The sequence below is a fragment of the Scylla paramamosain genome, chromosome 36 (genome assembly GCF_035594125.1).
Source record: "Scylla paramamosain isolate STU-SP2022 chromosome 36, ASM3559412v1, whole genome shotgun sequence".
NCBI lineage: Eukaryota > Metazoa > Arthropoda > Malacostraca > Decapoda > Portunidae > Scylla > Scylla paramamosain.
This window is the reverse complement of record NC_087186.1, coordinates 8,341,908-8,364,407: the sequence shown is the minus strand read 5'-3', so window position 1 is coordinate 8,364,407 and position 22,500 is coordinate 8,341,908. Positions and strand designations below refer to the sequence as shown.

General features: G+C 43.3%; 1 protein-coding gene across 1 annotated transcript in view; it reads right to left on the bottom strand.

Moving 5' to 3' along the window:
* LOC135090763 (protein ABHD18-like) overlaps nucleotides 1-22,500 on the bottom strand; it is a 173,040-nt gene that overhangs the window by 76,914 nt on the left and 73,626 nt on the right. The window contains exon 12 of the transcript XR_010262107.1: nucleotides 8,200-8,238. The gene's annotated coding sequence lies outside the window, so the exon portion shown is untranslated. The remainder of the gene's footprint in view (nucleotides 1-8,199; nucleotides 8,239-22,500) is intronic.

Sequence of the window (22,500 nt, the reverse complement as noted above, 5' to 3'; positions counted from 1 at the left end):
ACAGGGAAGCGAAATAAAACTTGTAACGTGGAAAGGCTTCAGTGCTGAGCGGCAGACAGAGTGAGTGAGGGCAGCGGCCAATCAGAGGCAGCTTGCAACGACAGCTTAGGATTCTGTAGCGAGCTGTGAATGAATAGACCAAAGTACTCTCGCTATTACTGCCGCTTGCAACTTTGATTACTCCTTCTGACGCTCTTCTATCGCCACTACTTGTTATTACTGCTGCCGCCTCTGCTCTGTCTCATAACACTACTGCACTCACTAGAACTTTGAATATTACTGCTCGCTAGTACTTCGGTTATTCCTCCTGCTGCTCTTCTATCACCCCTGCTGCTGTTATTACTGCTCCCGCTTCTGCTGCATCTCTTAACATTACGACAACGGTACTTCTGATATTATTACTTGGTACCTATTGCCTCTAGTACTTCCACTACTTCTACCTCTCTTCTGTCACCGCTACCTCTGTTATTACTACTACCGCTTTTGTCATGTCCATTAACACCTCTGAAACCAACATTATTTCTAGGTTTACTGTTCGCTAGTATCTCCGTTACTCTTGCAGCGCTCTTCTATTGCTACTATGTCTTGTTATCACCATTACGGCTTTTGCTATATCTATTAATACTAAGTGACTGGTACTTTTAATACGCAGCTCGGTATCTCTCGCCGCCAGTACTTGTATTACTTCCCCCTTGGCGCTCCTCTGTCAGCACCGCCTCTGTTATTACTACGGTTGCCTCTATTGCTGAATCCATTAACGCCTCTGAAATCCCCAGTACTTCTTAATGTTATTGCTCGGTATCCCTCGCCGCCAGTACTTCTATTACTCTACCGCTCACATATCACCACTGCCTCTATTGTTTTATCCATTCACGCCCCTGAAATCCCTGGTACTTCCACTATTACTACTTCTAGGTTAACTATCGCCTTCAGTACTATCCCAGTTACTATTTCTGACGTTATTGTTGTTACTATGCCTGGTTTCATTGCTATATCTATCAGCGTCTTGAAGTCATTGTTGCTTTTAATTAATAGTACCTCCTCCTGGTGCTTCTATTACTACTGGTGCTGCTCTGCTAATATTGCCACCAGAACTCTTCCTATTAGTAATGGTACAGTTGCTAACTATCAACAGAAATGCCTTCAATTACAATTATCTCTCATTAACTACTTTCCTTGAACTGTTTACATCACTTTTACCTCTTTTTTCCATCACTGCTACTATTACTGATCTAATTGTTTCCACTATTACCATTACCTACTTTTTTAAAACTCATCACTACCCGTACTACTACTACTACTACTACTAAGTTTAATCACTACTGTCACTGGACTCTTTCTCTCACTAATATTGCTCCTATTACTCCTATTATTGCAGTATCTCTATTACTAAACCTACTACCACTACTACTCTTATAACTCCCCATACTACTATTACTACTATCACCGGTGCAATAACTCCACTAACCGCCACGTTACTACCACCATTGCTATAACAAGTATCATTAACCTTATTGGCCGGCCGGGAATGTCTGTAATAGCCCTGTTATTGCTATTAGTGTTAATGTAACCATCATTACCAATATCATTATCACGGCGCCATCAGCGTTAGTGAGGCAGTTCATGTTCTTCACCGTTACCATTATTGTCACGATCACCATCCCGGGCCTCGCTGCATCATCACTATCACCTGACACGAATTCTATCTTAATTGTCTTCATCTATTTTCTCTCTCTCTCTCTCTCTCTCTCTCTCTCTCTCTCTCTCTCTCTCTCTCTCTCTCTCTCTCTCTCTCTCTCTGGTATTACTACTGTTAACCAGCACAACTTCCCGCCATAGTCTAATACTGCTGCTGTGTTATTGCTCTCATTATCACCACCGCCACCATCACCACCACGCCAACACTACCGATGCTGCTACCATTACTACCAATACTACTGCAACAACAACAACGTTACCAGTACCACTACTACTTCCACCACTGCATGAAACTTGACACTACCTCTGCTATTATTTCTGCTGCTGCCACTACTACAACTACTTTTACTACTACTACTACTACTACTACTACTACTACTACAATACCCAACTTATAGAGAGATAATTACTACTATAAAAAGTTTGTCATTAACGTTAAACAAAAGTAAAATACATTGACAATAAAGAGAAAGTTAATACATTTAATTTAACTGTTTACAAATAATTACAACAACAACTACTACTACTACTACTACTACTACTACTATAACTACCACCATCACATTCAACACAAACACACACCCATTAACCCATCACGGAAGCTTCCTCTATAAACAAACAAACAAAAAAACAAAAACACACATGCCTTTCTTAACAACCACCTTTAGTAAACAATTCTCAGTTAATTCCCAGGGGCTCGAGTCATTCAAAGAAGCAATTAGTGAAAGTGAATTGCAGTGACACAGAGACAGTTTTCAGCATTTTTTTTTTTTTATTTATCTTTTTTTAAGGCAAGATTCTCTGGGAGCAGTGAATCGCCTGACTCAGATCTAATACCTGAACTTTTATTTTGAGGCTTGTGGAGTTGATTGGCACACGACCGCTAGATTCACGCTGATGAGACACAGAGACACAGAGAGGCACAGAGAGAGACACAGACATGCTCATACACACAGGTCCCACACACAGAAAGACACACAGTGCACGTAGGAGGAAGGCACAAAGGCAAAGGACAAAATACAAAGGCAAAATAATAGTTGACGGAAATTGCATGCGCGCAAAAACAAATGAGTGACGACAGTAAAGGTGGGACTGAAATAAGATACGGGTGGAATTTTCAAGGTAGCAACTGGATGACGTCATGAATGTGTGCAGAGTTTTGGGAAGGACTTGACCGCCTATCAGCTGGAAAAGACACGCACACGCACGCACGCACGCACATTCACACATACCTACCGACCTATACACACACACACACACACACACACACACACACTAGCCAAAAACATACATAGACATACATTCGCACATAATTCCCTCCCTACCTTCCCAACTACACACACACACACACACACACACACACACACACACACACACACACACACACACACACACACACATACACACACACACACACACACACACCGAGGGACAAATAACAACAGCTGAGTGAAAATTCTCGTAATGAAAAAAGCATAATATTTATCATAGCGAAATTCAAGCTACGCACGTACATACATTTCCTAGTTACCGGTATATTAAATTACCCCAAAAAATACGTACGCAGGAGTGTAATAAAAAAAAGATCCAAATAAACGTTCATTATTTTTTTTACATCGAAATGAGGAGAAAATGTGATTGGGTTAAAAGCTCCGTGTATATTTACGATTTTAATTACGAGCTCCTGTCTTTTGCGAGTCATGCTGGAAAAAAAAAATTACATTAAATATACAAAAAAAAAAAAAAAAAGCATCCCCCATAACAACACAAGTTTTAGATAGAGTCATTAGTGCACTGTATGAACACCATTATTATTCTTACGTAACATTACTGTACACTGATATCCATTGTGTATTGTTATTGTCAGAATAACTATCATTACCACTGTCATTTGAATCTCTACTATCACTGTTACCACCATTATTGTCATTATCATCACCATTACTACTCGTGTCGGTGTAACTATCAACACTACCATTGATATCATTATTTGCATCATTATCATTATTATTATTGTTATCATTATTATCACAATTTCTATCACTATCATCATAACTGTCATTACTAGTATTATTAACTATCATTAATATCTTGACAATTATCATTACTATCATTACCATCAATCCAGTTATCTTTACTACAATTATTATCATCATTACTATAATTTTTATCTTTATAACTCTCATTACTACCACTCTTGTCGATATAATCACCCTTGCTATCATTACCACAATCAAAATAATCAGTGCCATTATTATTATTATTATTATTATTATTATTATTACTAGCATTACCATTATTATTCCATCTTTACTACCATTACCAACACCAAAACTACCATCACCACAATTACTGCCATTATAAGCACCATTACTGTCAGAACTACCGTCATTACTACCACAACCACCACTACCCTGGCAATATTAACACCTATATCACCATACCTGGCCCATAACCACAACTGCACTGCCACCATAACTACAACTCTCCACCAACATTACCAAACTACTTGCAAGATTAAACTCACCACCACCACCACCGCCACCACCACCAAGACTATCACCATTCTCATCACAGCTTTTAATTTTGTCAACATTATCAAACTTAATCTCCAGAGTAAATTAACTTTCACTATCACCACCACCACCACCACCACCACCTTTCTTGTATACTGTAGTTAGCTTTTCCTTCATTATTATTGATAGTGTAGTGGTTTGCCAAGTGTCACCAGACTAGCAAGGACCTGAAGATGTACCGGTGTTTGAAATCATTTGAAATACATATTGTACCATCATCACGATAAGCAACAGCATCACCATTATCATTCATTCATTATCAACATCATTACCATCATCTTTATCATCATCCCAGTGACACCTTAGGAAAAATACTTCGTCATCAACACTAAAACACACACACACAGCAGACTTGACTCATCGCTGTGGCTTAAGACAATCGCCAGACATGACAACGAAGCGGTAATGTCGATCTCAGTGACTCCTTATATACAACACTGTCCTACGTAGCTCATGAGTGTCTATATCATCATCTTATACATCTCCTCCTGCTACTCCTACTGCAACATATAACCACGCTATAAATGCACAAAACACTACCTATACCCAAGTTTGTGCATCCCAGACTCTGTTCGCGCCAGCCACTACCATCTCGAGCCAAGCAGAAGTAACTGAGACATTAAACCTTTATCATCACAGTATCATCATCATCATCACCATAACAATAATAATCACCACCATAACCCCCACTACTACCACCACCAAAGCATCATCCATCATTACCGCAATTCATCTCACCACAACCACCATCACCACAATCCCCTCCTTAACAACCTTGCCAACTGTAAACCTCATTAACCTGACGCACAGTTCATAACAGGAGTAATTTGTTCAATATTTTTAGGAGGAAAGAAGCAAATATTAGTAAATTACAACTGAAACCGTGCGCTTTGCTGGGATGATTGTGGGGAAGAGGAAGGGAGGAGGAGGAGGAGGAGGAGGAGGAGGAGGAGGAGGAGGAGGAGGAGGAGGAGGAGGAGGAGGAGGAGGAGGAGGAGGAGGAGAAAGAAGAGGAGGAAAGAAGTGGGGAGTGAAATGTATGAATGTGTGTGTGTGTGTGTGTGTGTGTGTGTGTGTGTGTGTGTGTGTGTGTGTGTGTGTGTGTGTGTGTGTGTGTGTGTGTGTGTGTGTGTGTGTGTGTGTGTGTAGGAATGAGAAAATGCAAATATACATCACACGAAGGAGTAATAAATGTTGTGTGTGTGTGTGTGTGTGTGTGTGTGTGTGTGTGTGTGTGTGTGTGTGTGTGTGTGTGTGTGTGTGTGTGTGTGTGTGTGTGTGTGTGTGTGTGTGTGTGTGTGTGATACTTAACTGGGATGAAATACGCGTAATAATTAGTTTTCACACTGTCCCCTAAACAAAACAAAACAAAAAATAAAATAAAATAAATAAATAAGAAATGATAATAACATTGGTGCTGCTGCTGCTACTACTACTACTACTACTACTACTACTACTACTATTGCAACTATTACTACTACTAACAACAATGAAAACAAGATTAATAATAATAATAATAATAATAATAATAATAATAATAATAATAATAATAATAATAATAATAATAATATAATAATAATAATAATAAAAATAACAACAAAGTAACAACAACAACAAATACACGCACTAAATAACTAACTAACTAAATAACTATCCATGTACCTAATTAACCAACTCACTAACTAACTAAATAACCCTCCACCTGTACACACTCAAAAACACACCAACACGCTTACAATAAATACGCGTACCTCAAACACACACACACACACACACACACACACACACACACACACACACACATACACACACACACACACACACACACACACACACATCTGATATTTGACCCTCACTTCCCTGGCGCTATGAAGACACCTTACCATTGCAACAATACGTCTATTGTATGTATACGTCTTCCTGTATGACCTAGCCCCTACCTCTCCCTCTCTCTCTCTCATTAGGTCCCTTGGTGGCGGTAAGCGTGAGCAGAGGAGACACAGCCACACTTCCCTGCCAGTATCCGGCCACACCCAGACGACACTGCCAACCTCGTGCTGTGGTATCTAAACAACACCTCGCGCCCTTTCCTCAGGTACGTCCTTGCAGGTGAGACAAACACGCGCGGCAAACAGGTGCTAATGATGAGCTCTTGAGGTACAGGTATATTCACGTAATTAATTGGATGTCTCCTTCTCCTTCTCCTCCTCTTCGTCGTCGTATTCCTCTTCCTCTTCCTCATCTTGCTTCGTCTTCATCTTCATGTTCTCGTCTCCTCTTCCTCCTCCTCGTTTGTTCTCTGCATCGTTATCTTCTCCTCATCCTCCTTAATTTTCCATTTTCTTAATTACTTTCTCTCTCTCTCTCTCTCTCTCTCTCTCTCCTCGCTCTCTCTCTCTCTCTCTCTCTCTTCTCTCTCTCTCCTCTCTCTCTCTCTCTCTCTCTCTCTCTCTCTCTCTCTCTCTCTCCGTTCCCTACCGCACTTCACCTCTTCCTTTTCCTTCACTTTTCTCCTCCTTCCTTTCTCAAATATTTTTCCTCCATTCTCCCATTTCCTGCTTCCATCCCTCCTTCCGCTCACTTCCCTACACCTCCATTACCTCTCTCTCTCTCTCTCTCTCTCTCTCTCTCTCTCTCTCTCTCTCTCTCTCTCCTCTCTCCTCTCTCTCTCTCTCTCTCTCTTCCGCTCACTTCCATTACCCTCCTCTCCCTTCTTCCCTCTTCCTCACTTTTCTTCCTTTCCTCCCTCCGTGCCGCCCTCTTTGTCCCTCTCCTTCTCTCCTTCCCTCTCGCTCTCACTCCTCTCTCTTTACTGCTACCCCTTTCATCTTCCCTCCATTCCTCCATTCCTCCTCCTCCTCCTCCTCTCGTTCCTTCCCACATTACTACCTCTCATCGCTCCCTCCCTCCCTTCCTCCGCCTCCTATTCCTTCCATCTTGCCACCTCCCGTTCCTCCCCCTCCCGTCCCTCCCTCCCTTCATCATTAGCTTTGACGCTCGATCGGAACATACTGACGGAGCAGGCAACAGCGCCGTCAGCAGAAGAAGCAGGCGCGCCATCACCCACCAGGCTTCCAACCACATCAGGAGGAGGAAAAGCAGGTCCGTCAGCAGAAGCAGATGGAGCCGGAAGCGTCAGCAGGGAACTAGAGGGTCCCTTCAGCAGGTATTACAAGGGAACAGAGCCGCACATCAGCAGACACAGGAGGGAGGCAGGCAGAAGGTGTAAAATGCAAATAGTCAGCAGATGTCGAGGTAGGCGCAGCAGGGGGAGGCGACAAACACCCAGACGGAGCAGACGGAAAAAGCAGAAGTATAAGCAGATCACGGAACACAATCATATGGGGACGACAACCACCACCACCACCACCACCGAGCAGAAGCAGATGGAGCAGAGCAGCAGTCAGTAAGCAGAACACACCGAGAAAATCGCCGAACACTAACAGAGACACGAACGTTATCAGCGGCAGTGAGGACAAGCAGGGGAGCGGCGGCAGCAGGGGCGGCAGCGGCGGTAGCGAGCAGGAGGGGGGCGTGAACAAGGAGGACCTGAGGAGCGGCCGAGTGAGACTGGAGCGAGGCGGGTCAGCGCTGGTGGTGGAGAAAGTAACGCTGGAGGACACGGCGGAATACAGGTGCCGCGTCCATTACCGCCTCTCTCAGACCTGGACACAGAGGCTGCTGCTGAGCGTGCAAGGTGAGTGAGAGGAGAGTGGCGGTGAGAGTAAGGGCGAAGCAGTGAGAGAAACGGTAAACGGTACGGGACGCGTCAAAGGATAGTGTGTGTGTGTGTGTGTGTGTGTGTGTGTGTAGTTAGCTTGTAGGTGAATAGGCACAGGTGGGTCGTGAGTGAGGGCAGTGAGTGTGGGTAGTGAATGGCAAGGAAAGAGGGAGAGTTTGTGAACGGTGAGTGGACTGTACGTACCTCTACTAATGCTGTTGCTCGTGGCGCTTCCTCTCCCGCCTGCAAGGAAAGGAAAGAAATGTTAAACGGGATGGAATAAACAAAAGAGAGAGAGAGAGAGAGAGAGAGAGAGAGAGAGAGAGAGAGAGAGAGAGAGAGAGAGAGAGAGAGAGAGAGAGAGAGACCTGGCAAATCCATAACTAACATCCTTTTTTTGGGGGGGCAACGTGAGTATAATTAATCACTGAAAGGTTTAAATCACTCTGTCGGCTGTCATTAAAAAGCCGAGACCTAATTAGCCTTGCCTCCCCTTCCCCCCACAAAAAAAGAAAAGAGTAAAAAAGTTTAAAAAATGCACAGCTGCTTCTCAAATAAAAAAAAAAAAGACAGTATCCACCTTAATGAGTTCTTACGTGTGTGTGTGTGTGTGTGTGTGTGTGTGTGTGTGTGTGTGTGTGTGTGTGTGTGTGTGTGTGTGTGTGTGTGTGTGTGTGTGTGTGTGTGTGTGTGAAGCTACTCCTCTCTTCTTTCTTCTTTATTCTTCCTTATTCTTTATTCTCTTCTTTTCATCTCTTCCTTGTCTTCTATTTATCATTTTCCTTGTCTCCCTTCATCCTTGGTGTTTTGTTTAAGTCCTTCCATTTATCATTTTTATGTCAAGCAATTCAAGAAAATACGATGATTAAACGGTGTGGAATCTCTCTCTCTCTCTCTCTCTCTCTCTCTCTCTCTCTCTCTCTCTCTCTCTCTCTCTCTCTCTCTCTCTCTCTCTCTCTCTCTCTCTCTCTCTCTCTCTCTCTCTCTCTCTCTCTCTCTCTCTCTCTCTCTCTCTCTCCAATTATAACATAGCGGTTCTTTTATCTTGGCCCAAATCTAAACACTGTGTTCCCACTATTCCATCTTCATCATATTTAAAGAAGAAAGACGTTGTTATATTCCAGCAGTAAATTATTTCGTGTCTCGTTTTCGTCTCTCTTTTCATTCTTTTACAACAACAAAACAGTTACGAGTCTTTTGTGCCTTTCATTCCTCAAGCAATTTACAAGTCTGTTTTATTTTTCCGGTGTAATTAAATATTTCCTTATATCCTTCCTCGCGTGTGTGTGTGTGTGTGTGTGTGTGTGTGTGTGTGTGTGTACCTTTCTCCCCAGCCATTAAGTGTTCTCTACATTTGTTCTCTCTCACAATTACACCCTCAATATTTGTTTCCCTCCCCCCACCTCGGCAATATAAATCCGCGTGTTTGCGTGGTAGTGTGGTTGGCGATGGGCGGCTGGCGGGCGTGTTAGTGTCGTCCTCACCTCATAATGTCGATATAATGATGAAAGCGCTCCCGTTTCACTCTCTCATTATGCATTCTTAATTACTCGCGACTCATAGTGTCATCCATCCATCGGTTCGTTTAATTTTACTTCCGGTGAGTGTCTCTATTTGTGTGTGTGTGTGTGTGTGTGTGTGTGTGTGTGTGTGTGATCTTTTTGCGTCTCAGTGTCTTTTTATCTGTCTGTCTGTTTGTTTCCTTCTTTCTGTTTCTCTGTCTTCTTATTTCCATCTGCCTTTGTGCTCGTCTGTCTGCCTGTTATATTCTTTCTGTGTTCTTGTGTGGTTTTTGTCTGTCTGTGTGTCTGTGTGTCTGTGTGTTATCTCCTTTCCGTGTCTTTTTGTTTTTGTCTCTGCATCTTTGTCTGTCTGTGTCTCCCTGCGTCTCCTTTTTTTCTATTTCTGTATGTCTTTGTGTCTGTCTGTCTGTCTGTTACCTTACTGTGTCTTTCTATCTTGTCTGTTTGTCTGTCTGTCTGTCTGTTACCTTAATGTGTCTTTCTATCTTGTCTCCTTGTCTCTCTGTCTGTCTGTTACCTTCTTTCTGTTTTCCTGTGTATTTCTGTCTCTGTCTCTCTGTTTCTCTGTCTCATACCTTCTTTCTGTGTCTCCATGTCTTTTTATCAGTCTCTGTCTGTCTGTTTGTCAATCTCGCCTTTAGGTAATTTTTTCCTTAAATTTTCCTCCTACTAATTCTAACCCCCTATTAATTTTCCTCCTTTTCTGCGTTACCTTTTCTTTTTCTCCTTTTTTCCTTTTTTTCTTTACTTTCCCTCCTTTCCTATCACCATTTTTCTTTTCTTCTCCTTTTATCTTCCTTTACTTCTTTACCTTTTTCCCTTACCTTTACTTTTTTTCTTACTACGGTTCCTTCTCTCTCTCTCTCTCTCTCTCTCACCGCTTCTTAATGAGTCCTCTTCCCTATCTGTTCCTCCTCCGTCTATTTCAGATTACACTCACGCTGCCTTATGTTCATTTCACTTGGGTCCTCACGCTCCTTATCTCTCGTTCCTCCTCCATACACGTCTATACATTACACTCCTGACAGATTTTATGCCTCACTTCTGTTACCCCTGCCTTCCTGATACTGCACACACACACACATATACACACACACGGACATATGCACACACAAGCCAGCACGCACTCCTATATCTGTTATGTACACAAATAGATCAAATAATGTACTAAATTAATCTTCCGCAATGTAATCGTTAAAATGTGATTAAAAAGACAAATTACTTACATGAAGGTAAATAAAAAACACTTTCTCTCTCTCTCTCTCTCTCTCTCTCTCTCTCTCTCTCTCTCTCTCTCTCTCTCTCTCTCTCTCTCTCTCTCTCTCTCTCTCTCTCTCTCTCTCACACACACACACACACACACCCTAGTTTCCCCTCACATACACACCTATACCTCTTGCACATACACCTGTTCTCTCTCTTTGACCTCCCTTTTCACACACACACACACACACACACACACACACACACACACACACACACACACACATCTTCCCTCTCTGCACACACACCTGTCCCTCTTTTTCACTCCCTCACTCTCCCTCACTCTCTTCTCCCTCCAACAGAAACCGTGACTGGTCTGGAAATCCTGGACTCGACCGAACGTTCAGTCCAGGCAGGGGCGGCCTTGGGACCCTTCAAGGAGGGATCCCATCTTAGGCTTTCCTGCAGGGCGCGTCATGGTGAGTTATGGAAGGGCGCCGCGGCAAGGGACTGGTAGGTAATGGAGGGAGAGGGAGACAGGAGAGGCATGGGAGGAAAGGGACGAAAGGCGTGTAGGGTGAAGGACAAAGGCTATAAAAAGTGTTTACTGCTGCAGGACTGTAGGATATTTGGGTAAAGGTTGTAGGATGTTAGGATACTGTTGTTGTAGGACAATAGGATACCGTTGTGTGTTGTAGGATACCTGGGTAAGGTTGTCTTAGGATACTACCAGTAGAATATTGTTGTTGTGGGACTCTATACAATTATGTAGTAACAGGATATATGGGTAAGGATGTTGTAGGATATTAGAATTCCGTTATGTAGCAAATGGATACTTAGATATACTTAGGATACTACTAGAAGGATATTGTTATTGTAGGATACGTTGTTTATGTAGTTATTGTTGTTTGTATTGTTGTTATTGTACTGCTGTTTATGCAGTTTAGTAATTAAAGGATACTGGCATAGCAGGACATTACATTATTTATGAGTTATAGGATTTTAGGATACGGTTATAAAGAGTTATGGATACAAGAATACGAGGAGCTGTAGGATTCTAGGATACGGTCATGTAGAGTTGAACGGTAATAGGATAAGGTTATTTAGCAGCTGTAGAGTGTTAGGAAGACAGGATGACAGGATACGGTTTAGGAGTTGCAGGATAGGAATAGGATAGTACTAGGATAATTAGGACACTAGGATAATAGGATACCAGAATAAAGTTATCTAGGATTTAAAATAGACTGCAAAAAAAAGTACTGCCATGATTTTCATAACCACTACCATCACCACCATCACCATTATCACCACCATTGTCACCATCATCATCATCATCACCACCATTATCACCACCATTGTCACCACCACCATTACCACCATCACCACCACCATCACCACCACTACAACCACCATCATCACCATCACCACCATTATCATCATCACCATTATTACCACCACCATCACCACACGACCATTATCACCACCATTATCTCTATTACCCACCCGTCTATTCCAGGGACTCCCGCTTATCTAATTTCTGTGCCATTTCCTTCTAAGTGTCCAGCAATTACCAGATTTCAAGGACCAGGGAGGCATGACTAGGCGCCGCGTGACTATTGGGGGGAGGGGGCAGGTAACCAGTGACTAGGGAGGGAGTAAGACCAGGTACAGTGACTAGGCAGTAGGTACAAATGATTAAGCAAGGTAACCAATGACTAGGCAGCAGGTAACGAATGACTAGGTAAAGTAAGCAGTGACTAGGCAAGGTAAAAGTGACAAGGCAGCAGGTAAGAGTGACTAGACAGCAGGTAGAGTGACTAAGCAAGGTAACCAGTGACAAGGCAGCAGGTAAGAGTGACTAGACAGCAGGTAGAGTGACTAAGCAAGGTAACCAGTGACTAGGCAGCAGGTAACGAGTGGGACGCTTATAAAAATGTATCCACTGTGCTACCAGGAATAAATTTAAAGGGTTGACTGACGCATTTGTAATTAGCGACGATAATTGAGTCCATCTGCACCACAAAAAAGCCCATTATGTAAGTGAGGAAGATTTACATTCTCTCCTGCAGCCCTCACCACCACCACCACCACCATCACCACCATCATTATCACATATTTTCACAACACATTTCCATCATCTACCAAAGGTGAATTCACACCATCACACCATCACGCACATCTCTTTCTTCCTCTCTTTCTCATTTACTCATTCTCTCTTTCTCTTTTCCCTCTTTTATTCGTTTTATTTTCTTACCATATTAAACATTTCGCTTTCCGCTGTTTCATTAGCTCTCTCTCTCTCTCTCTCTCTCTCTCTCTCTCTCTCTCTCTCTCTCTCTCTCTCTCTCTCTCTCTCTCTCTCTCCCCTATATAGTCCGCTTGTACTGCTCTAATTATCCTTTTTTTCAGTCTTTCACTAATTTTATCTTGTCATTGCCGTCTATTGATACGCGGAGTGCTTTATTATTTTTCATTATCATCTGTCAAGCACCATCATTTTCTGGCCCCTCACTATCTTTTTCCCAGGTCATTGTCAATTCCTGTCATCCATGTTTTATTCACTATCATTTTTCATCTTCATAACAAGCCTAACATGTCCACTCTTAGCAACAGCAGCAGCAGCAGCAGCAGCAGCAGCAGCAGCAGTAGTAGTAGTAGTAGTAGTAGTAGTAGCTTCTTCTCTCCTCATCTGACCTCCTTTCTCCTCTCCCTTTTCTTCTTCTCCTCTTCCCTCCTTTTCTCCCACGGGCACTTTCCTTCTTCCCTTCTCCTCTGATACCCTCTTCTCTTGTAGTGGTAGTGGTAGGACAGTAGTAATGGTTGTTGTGATAGTAGTAGTAGTAGTAGTAGTAGTAGTAGTAGTAGTAGTAGTAGTAGTAGCAGTATGTAGTGGGTAGTAGTAGTAGTAGTAGTAGTAGTAGTAGTAGTAGTAGTAGTAGTATGTAGTGGGTAGTAGTAGTAGAAGTAGTAGTAGTAACAATATCCTACATTTTCATAACAAAGACAAACAGGCCAAGACAAAAAAATATATATACAAAAGCATGAAGAAAACACCACCCATCCTCCTTCTACTGCCGCAGGTGGAGCCAAGGTAGAGTCCCTGGTGTGGCTGATAGACGGGGTGGAGGTGGAGTCGTCCTGGGCAGTGGGTGGAGTGGGGACAGTACACAACATCCTTGAGATTGCCACCCTCTCCTCCCACCACCACCACGCCCGCCTCACCTGCCGCCTCACCACCCACGCCAATACTCAGGTGGCGGCCAACATCACCGACTTGTCCGTCACCATCACAATGTACCGTAAGTTGACGCCGCGAAACCGGTGCATGCTGGGTGGTCACTCTCCTCTGCCAATATTATCTGGGCCCGTCACGCACTTGTCTATACTAAGTAGTGGTGGTGGTGGTGGTTTTAGGTACAGACTGACAAACACACACACACACACACACACACACACACACACACACACACACACACACACACACACACACACACACACACACACATTCAACAAGGGACAGTCTCGCAGCACAACCTTTAAGTGCTTATGTTTGCAGTCATTAGTGATTCCATTAAGGCCTCTTCCCCTCCTCCCTCCTCCTTCCTCCTTTCTCCTCCTCTTCCTTCCTCTCCTCCTCTCTCACGTGTACTGTCTCTCTCCCTCCTCCTCTGACCTCCTTCTTTCTCATCTTCTTCTCTCCTCCTCATCTGACCTCCTTTCTCCTCTCTCTTTTCTTCTTCTCTTCCCTCCTTTTCTCCCACGGGCACTTTCCTTCTTCCCTTCTCCTTGACACCCTCTTCTCTTTTCTTTCTCCTTTTCTCTCCTCTCCCACGTTACTTCTCTCTTCCTCTCCTCCTCCTTCTCCTCTGACCTTCATTCCCTTCTTGCTTTTCTTTTATTTCTCCTTTTTTTTACTCACATGTACTCCTCCTCCGTCCACCCCCCCCCCCTCTCTCTCTTTCTCTTTCTCTCTCTGACCTCCATCCTCACCCTCCCGTTCTCGCTCACAATGCCACGGGTTTCTCAGGGTGTTCTTCTCCCCCCTCCCCCCCACATGACATTTCACCAGCGTGCAGTGTTTTGCCGCAAGAAAGACTCTCAGGAAAACACTTTTGGCCAAGGTTTTACTCCGAGTGTTGTCCCAGTGCTCCGTGTGTTGCTTGGTGTTATGGTTTGGCTTAAGGCGTGTGCTGGGGAAATGGTGGTGTGTTGTGTGGTATGCAAGGGTATATTGTGTTGTGTTTGTGTTGCGTTGTGTTTGTGTTGTGCATGTGTGTTTGGTGTTGTCTATTCCTCGTCTATTCCTTCCTTATTTTCTCCTTATTTATGTGTGTTGTGTTAAACTGTGTTGAGTACTGTGTTCTCTACTTCTCCTTCTTTATTTTCTCCTTATTTATGTGTGTTGTGTTGTGTTTTTGTGCTCTCCAATTCTTCTTCCTCCTTTTTTTCCCCTTCTTATTTCGTGTTTCTTGTTTTCTTGTATTTTCTTGTGTGTGTGTGTGTGTGTGTGTGTGTGTGTGTGTGTGTGTGTGTGTGTGTGTGTGTGTGTGTGTGTGTGTGTGTGTGTGTGTGTGTGTGTGTGTGTGTGTGTGTGTGTGTGTGTGTGTGTGTGTGTGTGTGTGTGTGTGTGTGTTTAATACGTGTGTTAGTTGTTTTGTGTTGTGTGAGTTTCATGTGCCTTGTGTGGTTTAGAAATGCTTGTTTTTTTTTTTTTTTTTAGGGACAAGTTGTTTGTTCATTGTGGTATATTATTATTATTATTATTATTATTATTATTATTATTATTATTATTACTAGTAGTAGTAGTAGTAGTAGTAGTAGTAGTATGATTGCAGTATTTTGTTAAGTGGAGCTATTATGAAATTGCCTTTTTGTTCCTATGAACGGGAATCTGTGTGATGACAGTATTGTAAAGCTGTGATCAATAAACTACTACTACTACTACTACTACTACTACTACTACTGTATGTGTGTGTGTGTGTGTGTGTGTGTGTGTGTGTGTGTGTGTGTGTGTGTGTTGAGTCGCCCGCTTTCGTATTGTTTTCTTAACCGTCTGCTGGACTGTGTGTGTTGTGAGTCTAGTCTTGAGGAACACACGCTTGTCATCTTCATCCGCGAGTGTTGTGAGATTTAACTCCACAGTGCAGTGTTTCTTAATAACCAGTGTTGCAAGGTACTGGTGCTGCGTCTTATTTCTGGCTCTGCACGATTCAATTGGTTCTTAATGTCGAGTAATGTGTTGCAACCTTTAGATACCGCTGTGTAACGCTGCTGGCTTTAGTTAAGTCTTTCCTGTATTAATCTGAATCTGTTACAGAAATCTGGCCTGCAGTTAGCTCTTATTACAGAAATTATGCTGGCCAGAACTTTGGATGCTCCGCCTGCTGACTGACTGACCATCTAATTAACAAACCAGCCAATTACCTAACTAATTAACTAAACAACGAACTAACCAACTACCCAATCAAACAACAAACCAACTATCCAACAATCTTACCAACTAAGCAACCAACAAAGAAACAAACTAACTAAACATCTAACTAACCAACCTTTAAACTAACCAACCAGCCAGTCAACAAACAAACAAACAAACAATCTAGTCACCTACCCAACCAACCAACTAAATAAATGTCTATCTAACTAACCTACCAATTAATAACAAACTAACCAATTAACTAACAAATAAATAAACTTCTGTCTGTCTATCTAACTATGTAATCAACTAACTAAACGAATGAATAAACCAACTAACTAACCTACTTATTAACTCACAAACTAACCAATTAATTAAATATATAGATAACTGTCTGTCTGTCTAACCAACTAGCTAACCAACTACCCAAGCAACACTAACCAACCTCTCCCCGCCGCGCCGCAGACGTGCCCGAGGCGAGGATCACGGTGGACGGAGGTCAGGGCGTGGGCAGCGAGGCGGGTCACATGGCTACAGAAGGCAGTGACCTGACCTTCCTGTGCTCCGTAACTGCCCATCCCCCAGCCTACAACGTGACCTGGCTGCACAATGTAAGTTGTTCCCCCCCCTCTCCCCCATCTCTCTCCCCCTCTCTCCCCTCGCTACAAGCCTATATACGATTCCAATACTCCTTCCCCTCGAAAATCAATTCCCTTTTCCAGCGGCATCCTCCATTACCTCTGCTTCCCCCTCCCCTCTCCCCTCACCTTTAGTCCTATTTCCCCTCATGTACAGTCCTTTCCCCCTCCCCCTTCGTCCAGCACCCATTACCTACAGACTCCATTTCACCTTTTTTTTCACTCAAACATTGCAGCACCTCTCCCCTCACCCCCCTCAGATGTTTAATATATGCATGGTCTACAAAACTGCCTTCCTTCCTCTTTTTCTCTTTGACTATTAACCCATTTCCTATTCTAGTGTCACCCTCCATCACCCCTCCTTCCCCTTCCAGTCCCTCATCCCCACAAGTGTTAAATCTATGCATGAACCCCTCACTTTCCCCTCTCCCCTCTCCCTTTTCCCCTTCTTTCCTCTAAAGCCCAAACTCTCTACACTGAGCCACCCCTTACTCCCTCCCTCTCTCCCCTCTCCCTGATGTGTGTGCCTCTACTCTCCCCTCTGCCTCTCCCCTCACTTACCCCCCCTCACCCCTCATCCCTAACGTAAAAGCAGAATTGTCTTCCCTCCCCTTCTATCCCTTACCTCCCTCTCCTCCCCTCCCTCCCTTACCTTATTTCCCCGTATCCCCTCACTCCCCCTCCCTCACTCTCTTACTTTACCACTCTCCCCTCTGTGACCTAACCTCCCTCCTCCCTCTTGCTGTCCTTCACTCCTCTCTCTTACCTTTTATCTCCCTTATTTTCCTCCTTTACCGTACCTCTTTCCCCTCCCTTACCTCTTCCCTCCCCTCCCTTACCTCCTCACTCTCTTACCTTTCCTCCTTCCCTTCCTTAGTCCATCTCACTCATGTCTCTTACCTTACCTTACCTTCCTCCCCTCCCCTCCCTTCGCTCCCCTCCTTCCCCTCACCTAAGTGTGTGTATCTCTGTATGCCTGTCCCCCACAGCTGTGTAAAGTTACCTCCTCCTCCTCCTCCTCCTTCCCCTCGTCCTCCTCCTCATGCTCTCATCATCATCTTCCCCTCCTTCCTTCCTTCCTTCAGCAAGACAAACTTCCCCTGCGTTGCCTTGACGAGACAGGCATCTTCTTCCCTCATCCTAAAGGTTAAGAAGGCTTACTGTGTACCCATAAATTTACTCAGATTACTCACTAAATTAAGTAGGAACTTTTTACACGCGCCCTACCAGATTATCTGACGCAAGCCTCAAGAAAATTAAACTTCCACCACCACCACCACCACCACCACCACTACATGGCCCGCGTCCTCTTCCCCCGCCTCCTCTTCCCCAAGACCTACTTTTAGATCTACCCATTTTCCAAGTTTCTCTAAGCCTATTACAGTTATGGGCTGACCAGGCGGGATCCACGGGGCTAACTGGCCTGTATAACGTAATGAAGATGAAACTCCCGCCATTGTAAGATCGTAAAGTAAGCTTGTAAAGTCTGCTTACTGCGCGGGGATCAATTAGGCCTTCAGTGCGGCAAGAAAGAGGCGTAAACGATCGATTCTAAGACGGATAGGCCTACCTGGTGTCCCTCCTGGCTTTAATGAACAATATAACATGGTAATTACTCCTTTTGATGGCATAATTAGGCTGATAAACTTTCTCTCCTATGCCTTACTGACGCATTAGCTGCAGCCAGTGTGTCTTAACCCAGCACAAAGCAAGAAAGGTAAGGCTTACAAAAATTAACCCACGGTCCTGTGTACACACCAGACCTATTCTTTCCTCCCCTAAGAAAACACCTTGGTTATGTATGTGCCGTGCCTCTCTTAATAGTGCATTTAGGCCCACATATAAAGCGTTCTGTAGGTAGTAACTGAGATGTGGTGGTGGTGGTGGTGGTGGTGGTGGTGGTGGACTCACACAGGACTCCCCATCCCCGTCCCCTCCCCCCACCAAAAGAAAAAAAGTCTATTCATCGCTTAAGAAAACAATTTACTATGCATCCTTTTAATAGTTTGTTTACGAGTAACGCCTAACACAAGGAGCAACAGAAACTTGGTGGTGGTGGTGGTGGTGGTGGTGGTGTTTAACAATAAGTCCACAAAAGAGGAAATACAGAAAAAACAAACAGAAACGAAACGAGTGATAGAAGGAAAAAAGGTGACATTATAACAAGGTTCCTGGGACAAACTAATACTGACATACAGCGCCCGTCTCTCCCTCTCCTGTTAACACATTCGATAATACACATTTTAAACTTCTGATAGTCACCTGTAGTTTTTATTTTCATTTATTTTAATTATTTATTTTTTTATCATTTATTTATTTATTTATTCATTTTTTTTATTTATTCTTTTTTTTTTCTTTGTATGTACGAGGGGCAATGGCCAAGGAGGAAGAAAATGCCCAGTTGAGTGTCGGTCCCCAAAGCGAAGTCAAAAACAATCATCGAATATTGGAGGACGAGTGTCTTGAAACCTCCCTCTTGAATACAGTAAATATCCACACTCTGTAGTGAAAGAATAAGAAGAGGTGATGTACGAGTATAACTCTTTCATCTCAGAAAATATCGCTCTATCACTTATTGGCCGGAATGCAATAAATATCTATCCAGCGCCGTGAAATAATTAGAAATGATGGATTACTCTCTGATTTCGAAAAATATCATCATAAACTTAACAAAACCCTGAAGGCATCCAGAATAAGATGGAACACACGTCCCAGGCTGTATGGGGAAAAAAAAGCGTTGTCAGATTTTTCACATCCGCCCGATAGCTTTTTTTTTTTTTTTTTTTTTTTTACATCAGGTTTCCCTTGTCTATCAGGTGAAGACGGTGCCTGCTGACGAAGGAATTTGGGTTTGGTATTTTGGCATTCACCTGATGGCAACACGTGTCGTAAATCAAATAAAAATAAAATAAATAAATAAAGTAAGCAGTATCTAGTGAATAAAAGTACCTGAAACTTGACACAATTGTAACAGAAGGTGTGCTCAGCAATGCACCACAGTGACTGACAGGCCAGTAAACAGAAACACTTTGCTCTCTTATCACGACTATTTTCAAAGGCCACAGAGATGACTGGCCGGGTTCTCAAGAGTGTCTCTCCTCTTAATACTGTAAAATCTTGTTACTCTGTCACGAGAACCGCATAAACACCTTTACATAAGCACCAATGCAACTTTAACAATAGACTTTTGAAACTAATGGGGAAGTGCGCCCGAAAAAAAAAATATTCCAGCTTCCCTTATTTTCATGTGTTCTTACGTGATATAAACCATAGAGTAATCAAGTGAGTAACAGAGGCGGTGATGGTGGTGGCGCTGGTGTTGTTGCAGGGCAGAGTGGTCGGGGAAGGAGGGCGCCGCTGGAGGAAGGACGAGAGAAGACTGCAAGTGTCACCAATCAGGAGGGAGGACGCGGGCCTGTACACCTGCCTCGCCTCCAACAGTGAGGGCGACGGCCACTCCAACGCCCTCCAGCTCAGAGTGGCGCGTGAGTAGTAGTAGTAGTAGTAGTAGTAGTAGTAGTAGTAGTAGTAGTAGTAGTAGTAGTAGTAGTAGTAGTAGTAGTAGTTGTTGTTGTTGTTATTGTTGTTATTATTGTTGCTGTTAAAAAGTGTGTGTGTGTGTGTGTGTGTGTGTGTGTGTGTGTGTGTGTGTGTGTGTGTGTGTGTGTGTGTGTGTGTGTGTGTGTGTGTGTGTGTGTGTGTGTGTGTGTGTGTGTGTGTGTGTGTGTGTGTGTGTGTGTGAACAAAGGAACAAAAGCAGCAGGTTGAGGCAGGGGGGAATAAAAAATAAATAAATAAATAAAAAAAATAAATAAATAAAATAAAAGTAAATAAAAAATAAACACGCACACACATAATATAAAAAATAAATAAATGTTCACCACAAATATTCTCAAGATGAGTGTGAGCAAATAAACACCTCCTCCTCCTCCTCCTCCTCCTCCTCCTCCTCCTCCCCCTGTTCTTCTTCTTCTTCTTTTCTTCTTCTGCTTCTTCTTGTTCCTGTTCTTGTTCTTCTTGTTCTTGTTCTTCTTGTTCTTGTTCTTCCTCCTCCTCCTCCTCCTCCTCCTCCTCCTCCTCCTCCTCCTGTTCTTCTTCTTCTTCTTCTTCTTCTTCTTCTTTTCTTCTGCTTCTTCTTGTTCCTGTTCTTGTTCTTCCTCCTCCTCCTCCTCCTCCTCCTCCCCCTCCTCCTCCTCCTCGTCTTCTGTTTCCTCTTCCTCGCCCTTTGTTATCTTCCACTTTCGTTTATTCCTCTCTTCCTCAGGTAATTATTCTTATTTTCTCATTCCCTCTGTATCATAATTAATTGGCCACGTACTTCATCTCTCTCTCTCTCTCTCTCTCTCTCTCTCTCTCTCTCTCTCTCTCTCTCTCTCTCTCTCTCTCTCTCTCTCTCTCTCTCTCTCTCTCTCTCTCTCTCTCTCTCTCTCTCTCATCTTTCTCATTTCACATTGTTATTCCTTCATTTTATCTATTCATTAATTCTGAGCCTCTCCCAAAATCTCTCTCTCTCTCTCTCTCTCTCTCTCTCTCTCTCTCTCTCTCTCTCTCTCTCTCTCTCTCTCTCTCTCTCTCTCTCTCTCTCTCTCTCTCTCTCTCTTTCCTTCACATTTCGCTCTTTAATCTCTTCCCTCCTTCACTCTTTCATTTCCTGTTCGTTATATTATCTCTCTCTCTCTCTCTCTCTCTCTCTCTCTCTCTCTCTCTCTCTCTCTCTCTCTCTCTCTCTCTCTCTCTCTCTCTCTCTCTCTCTCTCAAACCCCTCCTTTCATAACATATTCATAGACTCAACACTTCTTCTCACCTCCACACACACACACACACACACACACACACACACACACACACACACACACACACCATCACTATCACACCATCACGCCATTTCAGAGTTCCGGCCTTCCTCATCACACCCTGATTAATCCAACTAATGAACACTCGATTCCCGGCCTCTGCTCTGCTCCTCACCACCACCACCACCCTCACCACTCACCACTCATCTCTCATCACTCATCACCTGCAGACTGTTCCTTTATCACCACTCGATTTTGGATTATTTTTTTCTTTTTCCTCGTCGTCACAGCAAGAGTATGATTTTAACCCTTTCATAGCGATAGGTAACAATTCACAGCACTGAGAAAATATGTATGCTATCTTTCTATCTACAAGAAAGAAAGGAATTAAAAAGAATATATTTTGTAGTTTTTATCGAGTATAGTGTTTGAAGGTGGTTGTAAAGAAAGAGGAAAGGGTTAATAACTACCTCATTATCATTACAAGTCACAATCTCTCACCACTCACCAGTCACCACTCATCTCTTGCAAATTGTCCCTTTTTATCGTCACCAGTTAATTGTCTCTTTCTTCACCATCACAGCATCACCGTAATTTCATTAACTTCATTATCATTACCAGTCATCACTACCTTTCACCACCCACCAGACATCACTTATCACCAATTGCAGACTGCCCCTTTATCCTAACTATGCTGTTTCATTCTTCACTCTCACATCATCACTGTTTTCATAGCTACCTCATCGCAAATCATCTCTATTTTCAACATCACTCCCGGACTTTCATTCACCACTACACCATCACTATCAATACGTTAGTTCTTGCCCCTGTCTCTTCCGTATCATCACCATCGTTAACACTCATCACCACTTCTCTGTCATCACCACCACCTTTGAAATGTCTCATCACATTACGAGGGGTAACAATGATAATAG